The following is a 9,562-nucleotide window of genomic DNA, read 5'->3' as shown; positions in this document are numbered from 1 at the left end:
CTGCATAGCAGTTGTTTGCTAAAAATGTCCATTGGCAACAAAAGCAAGCATACAGCATAATTGTTGGGTTGTTAGAGATGTCCCTTCCACCTTTTATTTAGGCAGTGACACTCTCAACATGTTTGCAATCAATTTGGACCTAATTAATAATAAAGCCTGGTCACGACTGGGGGGTAACCCCATGGACTTCTAAATTCGACACCTCTAGTTGTCCTAGAACACAACACCATTCGAATATTGGTTGATAACAGTGACCTTCAAACTATCACTTTGGGTGCAGACACCTTTTTTGGAAATGCAGTTGATGCCAAACTTTATTCTATTGATTTAGGTAACCAAACATGGGACCAATCCCAAATGACTGCTTCAACATCGGTGACCTTATTCCTCCAGAAAATATGTTTACCAGGCATGGGGGAATGTCCTAGATGTATTTTCAGTGGACTCATACAACTGTGGACACACATCCATTCATTCAAACACCATAGCCATTGACCACGAGATGGCTCCAATATTTGTGAAACAGTACCAGTTAACTCTCGCGTCCATGGAGTCACTCACAAAGAGTATCTAGAATCTAGAACCCCGTGGGATAATTTGTCTGATTCACAGTAATTTTAACAGCCCAGTACTAGGCATACTAAAATCAAACGGCCAATGGAGACTATGTACAGACCGGAGGGAGTTTAACAAATGGGTCCTTATGTCAAGATGGTCACTTCTCTACATCGATCAAGCGCTGGAACAGATCCAACAGTGAAAGGTGTACACCGCCATTGATTTGACCAAAGGCTACTGGACAGTACCCGTGAGTACGGAAGACCAGTGGAAGCTTGCCTTTACCTTTGGGAGGCAGCAATAGCCCTGGGCCCGAACCCCCTTTGGATAGATAAACTCTTGAAATGAGTACACATCTTTCTACATAAGGCCATGCCCGACTTGGGCAAAAGGGACACCTGGCAAATGCAGATGATGTTCTGATAAAGAGCTCAACTGTGGAGCAACATATAGAAGAAATCTGCTATGTTCTAACCCAGTTGCAGAAATCCAGAGCAAAACTGTGCTTTCAGAAGGCACAGTGGTGTAAGACCTGAGTGAACTTCTTAGGGCATACGATCACCCCTGAGGGTCTTAATCTCCAGGCGAAGAAGGTGGAAGCATTCATGAAATTAAAAGACCCTACTACTCTGTGAGAATTAAGAAGCCTTCTTAGACTAATCATAGTTGAAAAATAATTGAAGACCAATCGACCTTTGGTCCATCTATTAAAGGCTCAAATCAAGTGGGAGTGGGATCTAGAACAATCTGAAAAGAAGCCTTCCCCATGCTACTTGTTTGGCTTACCCCATAAAGAACAAGGAGTTCTTCTTGGAGATAGGGTTCTCAGATACTTGCCTATCAGCGGTATTGTACCAAAAGCATGATAAGGTCCACAAAGCCATCTAGTACGCAAGGACACGTTGTGCTGTGTGGAGAAAAAAATCAATGACTGTGAAAAGGCACTCCTGGCAGCAGTGAGGGCATTGAAAAAATACTTCCCATTCATCCAAGGGCAGCACATCATTGTCGAAACACCTCACCGACCCTTGCAATATTTGCAAAGTGACATAATCCGGGCGGGGAACATCAGTAATTACAGAATTACTTCCTGCATCCTGTCCATGCAAGGCTTTCCTGTGGAGGTCAGATATGGCCAAAACACAAAGGGCCTCATTACGATTTTGCTGCCAAAATCGGGTCCGGGACCGGGTTCCCAGAATGGGGAATTACCCGGCCATTCTGAGTTCAGAGGGCCTGGTAATTCCTCCCTCCAGGAACACGGGCCGGGACCTTCCCCATGCCCATTTCAGCCCCCATAGGGCTGAATGGGAATGGGGGAGGGAGCAAACGACAGGCCAATTATGAGCAGCACGTTGTTTTCTCCCTCATCCCGTTGCGGGACCCGGTAAGCACACCTGGTTTGACCAGGCGTTACTTACCGGGTCCTGTGAGGGGAGCTTGTAATGAGGCGGAATGGGTTTAACGGGTCCGCCTCCTTTAGCAGGTCCCATTAACCCGTTCCGCCTTACTTGTAATGAGGCCCAAAGTGTTGTTAAACTGTATTCATATAAAACCACCTTGTTATGAATATTGGCCTAAGCCCATTCGCGTTACACAGAAAACCGTGTTTGAAACGTTTCAATTTCTGGTCAACTTTGCTGCCATTTTAAGAATTATCTGCCATTTTGATTTTGACTCTTGCTTGTGTTCTAAAATGTGGGATTGTGTTTTGAACTGCAGCCGAGCCGAACAACCTTTGAGTTGTGTAAACATTTAGGCTGATTGAGAGCAGACTGTTTGTCATATCCAAAGAATCCTCATAACTTGAATGAACTGCAATTTAAGTGTTGTCTGCGCTCACAAGCCTCATCCTAATATAAACAAAGAGACAATGTAGAACAAATTCAGATTGTGTGCTTTTGCTAAACTGCATTGTAGCGATTCTTCAAACAAGGCTTACTGTGGATCAGAGAGCCAATGTCCCCATTGTAACTTCATAGACATGCAAACTTGTTAAATCCGTTGTACAATATTGTACTATTTGTCATGTGAACTGGACACGAACCCTAGCATGTGAATTATTAGTTTGGAGAGGGGCTGGACAATGATTGGAAACTGTATAAAAATGTCGGTGTTAAGATGTCCAGCACTCTCACCACTCACTGTGTCTGTTGGTACACACTGCGAGGTGTTGGGAGCCAGATAGATATCTGTTTGCTTTGAAAATGTACAGTAATAAAAGATACTTGTATCTTTTCAACCTGTGATTGGCGTATTTCATTTTGTGGTACTAAGCCCCGATATTTCTGTGGTCTTTCAGATGGCGCCCGAATAGGGACCCTCAAGATTGATGTCACCTCGCTGAAAAGAAGATGTGGCTATCGGACCGGGGTCAGAGAGTGAGAAAAAGGGGGCCCCTTTGTATGAGACGCAACACCTCGACAGCACTGCACAATCCAATCCCTGAATGGTGAGCACGCAGTTTGAGAGGGCATCTTGACGAGGATCCCTATATCGAGGTGGGCTCTTTGCCAAAATCACCAAGCACGAGTAATCCGATCATACCTCCTTTACATTTTTGTAATTTGGTGAGTTGTGCCCCGATGCCTAAGAATCCTGATATTTGGTTGTAGATTTGCACTCGCAAGTTCAAACGATGTCAGGTAACACCAATGATCTGACATGCCTGGGAAAATGTCTGCCTTTTTCAGGGGTTTATTCCGCAGACACAGACAATCTTTGGAATACGGTTGACCGGCCATCTGAGGGTTCTCCGGCGTGTACTATGTACTAAGTGCGCCCTTGATAGTATAGTATTCAACGATATTTGGCACAGACAAACTAGACATGCTTCTGAATTTCAGTGGCCAGTTCATGGTAGTTTTGAAATTGCCTGTATAGAATATTTGGAGTCTATATTGTTAAAGGAAAAGGCTAGGCATGCAGCATTTGATGTAATTAAGAATTGGAGAAAGGAAGCTATGCAGCAACTTAAGAGAAAAGAGAAACATGCATGTCGACATATGTCTAACTCTGAAAAAGCATTATTGTATGATCAACAGAAACAGTCGGAATCTATTAGAAGCATGGATAGGGCTTTTCAACTTGGTGTACAGAAAATATATCCGCCTCAGACGAGCTAATCGATAAACTTTTAAATGAGTGTAGGACAGTTGCCACTGCACCACCTCCTTATGTGCCTCTACCCGCTGTTGTACCTCCTCCCGTTGTTGTTCCTGTTCCTCCCGTTGTTCCTCCTCCTCCAGTTGTTGGTCCTCTTCCTGTTGTTCCTCCTTCTGCATCTCCCCCCTTACTGACAGTTGATGTTCCCTTAACTCCGTCTTTTCCGCCAGCGGTAGTGTCTCCAGTACCTGTTGTAGAAGATTTGTCTGAACTTTCTTTTCCAAGTGGTTCTGCTCCACTTGTAGCAATTGAAGGAACGAGTGCTGATTCAAATGTAGTGACTCGTAGTAAAGTTTATAAAGCTAGAAAAAGAGAATTGTATGCATCAGCTAAGAAATGTATAGAAGGAGGTGCAAAATCAGCAGTATTAACTGCAATTTCTGAGCAAGAAAGTATTCTCGAATAGAATACATTGATATAGGGGATGGGAATGCACTTGGCTGATATTTGGAGTGATTTGACAGAGATGGATGTCCCACAAGGGTTGAGGGTTTTGAATGTCTTAGTTAACTCAAAGGACACTGCAGAGAAAGTACATGAGAATGTTGAGAGGGTTTTTGAGTTTAAGAGGGAGTTAGATTGGTTACAGAATGATGAAATAGATGGTCATAAATTGGACGCTTCGTATCACTTCGTATATGCAAAAACAATGTCTTCCTTCTTGTGAGCCAATGTGTGAAGAGAAACGTATTTGCACAAGGGACGTGCTTAGATGGATTTCAGATGTTTCAATTTTTCGCATTGAATTATATGACACGTTCAGTCAGTATAGTCCGGCTATGCAAAGGAAAGTGTTACAGGTAATGATAGAGTACCTGCAGGATGAGCTTATGAAGAAAAAGGTTTGTTGTTCCGCATTTTTGATGGTCATTTATCAGAGAGCATTTTCGTCCGACACTGCTTTGACTACTCTGTCGCTTGATTTAGCTTTGTTGCTTAATGAACGTTCAGAATTGAATACTTCTCAATTGCCAATGAGGGAAGTTCCTCCGACATTTGTTCCTAAAGTGGAAATTCCAGCTAATGCAGCATCAGGCTCGGCAGCCACTATTATTGAAGCTCATTATGTCTCACAGTTTCTTCATGTCTCATTATCTAGACAGGAAGTGAATACCATTAGACAGACGATTCCAGATATTAGGAAAAATCCAACCAGATTTTATAAGGAAATGGTATCTGTCTTGCATTCGTCAGTTTTCACACTGGGTGATATAGACTTGTTTTTTGCTGTGATCCTACCTGCTGGTTTATGGAAACAGATTAGAACTATAGATGATTTGGCAGAATTGGGTGACACATGGGTTAACTTGGTACGGATAGATGGAGAAAGGAATGCTGGTGAAAAACCGCCACAGGTGATATTGACACTGCCAGACAGAATAGTAACAAAATTGAAGACTTTGGTTCCAGAGAGAAGAATAGTTTGGGACAAGTTTACAGATTGCATCTAGGGGAAATCTGAGGGCGCTACTGAATTTTTTTATTGGTTCGAACAAGTGTTTTCGGATTTTAACGGCCAGGATGTAAGTACAGAGTCAGATAAAAGGCTGTTTATGGACAAATTTGTGTGTGGATTGTTGCCTGATATCCATCTCAAATTATGACTTCTAAAAGCACCTGGCAAGCTAAATCGCAGTCTGAAGTATTGCACATGGCTCAGTATTATGAAAATAGGGTCGATAATGAAAAAGAGAGGAAAAAAAAGAAGAAGGGAGACTTTTAAACCAAAGTATTGTAGCAGCAAATAGTAAGTGGAACCAGAGATGGGAATACACAGTTTAGAGGACAGTTTGCCCCACAGAGTAATATGCAGATGGGTCTTGTACGCATGAACCAATGTGCTTATTGCAGACAAGAAGGTCATTGGCGAGCACAATGCCCGATCCTTCAGCAGAGATCGAATAACACATATGGTACCATGGGTAGACGATCCACAGGCTGTCCTGGGATAGGGGGTCCTGGTAGAAGTCAGTTCGCTCAGAATCAACAGTCATTTTCACAGGATAGTCATCATCATAGTACAAATAATGGGAACATTTTTGATAATCCTTCGACTGTTTATCTTTATGAGGACCTTGCATTTGATGATGTACTATTCCGCTAGGACAGCCCAAAGCAGAGTCTGGAACCAGTACCTATTCCCGTCAATCAGAAAGGGCCCTACGTTGAGATGAAGGTGAGGAATAGGAAGCATCTATTTTTAATAGATACAGGAGCACAGATGTGTGCCGTTGATCATTCGCGGGTTCCTGATATTCCACTGTCAGGGCAGAACAACATTTCTTTAGGGTTCTCTGGTATGCCAGTGGTTAGTCCGGTCTCTCAACCGGTACCGATTTCACAGGGGCCATTCATCGATTCATGTCCATTTCTTTTGACGAAAAATTGTGGCGAAAATGTGTTCGGGTTGAATCTGTTGAAGGAATTGAATGCAGTAATGTATTGTTCTCCGGATGGAGTGCATTTGGCGATTTCACCTCAGTGAACTTCTGTCTCACAATTCTTGACTAGGCCTTTACCGACTGAATTGGATAAAATTCTGGCATGTTTATGGGCAGTTGGTGATAATGATGTTGGTATTTTACAAATCGACCCTGTTCAAATTGTGTTGAAACCAGGTGTTAAACTACCACTTATTCCAAAGTATAAGATTTCAGTTGACGGTGAGCAAGCTTTAGAGAGTATAGTTTCTGATTTTGTACATCGAGGAGTGATTGAGGAATTTGCAGGAAGTTTGTATAATAGTCCGATTCTACTGGTGTATAAGAAAGGAGATAATGCAATTCCTTTCCATTATATTATTAATTTACGTGCTATCAATAAGATTGGTGTGACTACTATATTAACGATGATTCCAGCTTCAGCTACTCATTTTAGTGTTGTGGATCTAAAGAATGCTTTCTTTAGTATTCCTGTACATGTTCACCCTAGGGGGACACTTGTTTACATTCACTGGTGTGCGACAAGGGTACACTGAGAGTCCAAGCATCTATAGTAGAGCTTTGAAGGAACAGCTTGACACACTTGAGTTGCCTGCTACTTGTACGTTGTTACAGTATGTTGACAATCTTCTTTTAGCTGCAGACTCAGAATTTGCTTGCAAGGAGGGCACCATGTTGCTGCTTATTCATCTAGCAGACCATGGGCATTAGGCTTCATTGAAAAATGTTCAATATTGTCAACAGGAGGTCGCCTATTTAGGCTACCTCCTGTCAAAGGAGGGGAAAAGACTGACATCTTAATGGAATCAAAGCATTTCTAGCATGTCTGTCCCAAATACACAAAAAGAGGTCAGAGCCTTGATACTCATGGCTTCGTACTGTAGACAGTGGATCCCTAATTTTTCATTAATGATAAAACCAATTTTGGCATTGACAAAGAAAGGCATTTCTTTGCCTTTACCGTGGACATTGGATTGCCAGAAAGCTTTTGATCTGCTCAAGGCTGCGTTGTGTTCAGCACCAGTTTTGGGCACACCAAATTATGACAAGGCCTTTGTGTTGTAAGTGCATGAATGTGATGGATGCCCTTTGGCTGTATTAACTCAGGAACATGGTTATTTTTCATCCATGCTTCACCCTGTTGGATGCGTTATGCCGAGATGTTTGAGAGCTGTTGCTGCTGCCGCTGCATCTGTAAAACAAAATGAGTGTATGGTTTTAGGTCACTCTTTAACCGTGATGGTAACCCACTCCAAAGAATTTCTATTAAACAGAACGCAAATGCACATCTCACATCAGCACGATTAACAAGATACGAGCTGATTCTATTTGTACCGCATATCCAAATTAAGAGATGTTGCACATTAAATCCGATCAAACTATTGCCTCTTCCGCAAGACATTGCTTGCAGTGACAAGATGTCACATGACTGGCTGTATACCACAGATCAAGAGACTAAAGGCAGAATTGACTTAAATGATACACCGTTGAAAGATCCACAAGGGGAGCTGTTTTGCGATGGCTCCTGCTTCAAACTTCCGGATGGTACATCCACTGCTGCTTATGCCATCACTACATTAAGCACAATTGTAGAAACCAAAAGAATTCTGCATAACTCTGCGCAGGGTGCAGAGATTATTGCATTGACTAGAGCTTGTGAACTTTCCGAAGGGCTTAGTGTGAATATATTTACAAACAGTCAGTATAAATTTGGGGCGGTTCACAACTTCAGTAGATTATGGGCAGAGAGAGGTTGTTTGACCTCACATGGAACTAAGATACAGCATGGTACTTTGATAGTTCGGCTACTCTCAGCACTTGCGCTTCCTAGTCAGTTAGCGATAATGAAGTGTGCAGTACACCAGAAAGTAACAGATGAGGTGGGGAGAGGAAACACTTTTGCTGACAGGATAGCCAAGCAAACTGCTGCCGATTTGCATTCTGAAATGTATATAACAAAAGAAGCCACTAACACTTCTATAATAGATGAAGGAATTGGTTCTATAAAAGACATTCATGCTGATGCCACTTCAGAAGAGCTTAAGCAATGGGCTGAGGGTTTACCAAGTTTAGATGATGAAGGTTGTTGGATAGATAAGCAAAGATGGATGCTACCCGATGCTTATGTCACCGCTATGGTTACGATGGCTCATGGTCCAACTCACATATGTGCTAGAAAGATTTGTAAACTGCTAGAACCTGTCTGGATGAATTTAAATATCTCGACAACTCCTGAGCGTTTGGTCCAAAATTGCATGGTATGCTTACAGCATAAAGTGGAGAAGGGTAAATCAACACCGGGGGTAGTTTTGGTCACTCCTCTGTGCCTTTTGAGGTTATACATTTCGATTTCATTGAAATGGAGCATTGTCAGAATTACAAATATGTTCTGGTAGTTATTTGTGCTTTCAGCAAATGGGACAAAGCTTTTCCTTTAAAAGATGCCACAGCAATGACGACAGCGAAAAGCATGCTAAAGGAATATTTTCCTAGGTTTGGTTTGCCAAGGGTCATTTGGTTGGACAATGGGCCACATTTTCGATAAATGGTTCCATTTCACCAGGCAAGCTCAGAGTGCGGGACTTGTAGAATGCCACAATGGTATATTGAAGAATAAATTGGCTAAAATGAATTCCAGTAGCCATTTGAAATGGCCAGATGCTTTACTGATAGATCTATTGTCCATGCAGACAACCCCACAAACAAAGTCTGGGCTCTCTCCCTATGAGATAATCATCATGGGGAGACCAGCCAATATTTGGAATGTACCCAAGCCCAAGCGGTTAAAAGATGTAGAGCATTTGCTCCTTTCTGAGTACTGTGACCAGTTAACTCGAAACTTGTATTTGATTCATCAACAGGTGAGAGAAGCCCTCCCAATAAAATATGAAGGTCCTGGTCATCGACTCTGACCTGGGATGTGTGTGCTCGTCAAAGCGTTTGAAAGAGTCTCCTGTCTCGCACCTCGCTGGAGAGGACCATACCAAGTCCTCCTTGCAACACAGACTGCTGTACGAGTAGACGAAAAATGACACTGGATCACGCAACGCACATCAAGAAGATATCTTTTCCTCTGCCCCATAATGGAGGGGAAGAGGAGGAGATTGTTCGCTCCGATACTCATCATAATCCTGTTTTGTCCACAGAAATTCTTCCTGAGCCTGGGGGTCTGGGGAGACTGCTGCTTTGCCTTCAAGTTCTTCTTCAGATCTTTCTCCACCATTGAGAAATCTTGCTTCTGATTCATCACTTTCTTCAGGAAGCGATGACACTCTGTTCGCAGATCACACCGTACCTGGAGTCTTGAGGTACGATCTGCGTCCGAGACACCGGACTTAGAGCACAGCATCGGTTGTGCCCACAAGCAATCATCATTGAGCCAGTCCCTTGTCACTCTT

The sequence above is a fragment of the Ambystoma mexicanum genome, chromosome 1p, assembly GCF_040938575.1.
Source record: "Ambystoma mexicanum isolate Mex_15411 chromosome 1p, UKY_AmexF1_1, whole genome shotgun sequence".
In the NCBI taxonomy this organism is placed as follows: domain Eukaryota; kingdom Metazoa; phylum Chordata; class Amphibia; order Caudata; family Ambystomatidae; genus Ambystoma; species Ambystoma mexicanum.
The sequence above is the reverse complement of the archived record's forward strand: the minus strand, read 5'-3'. Positions refer to the sequence as shown.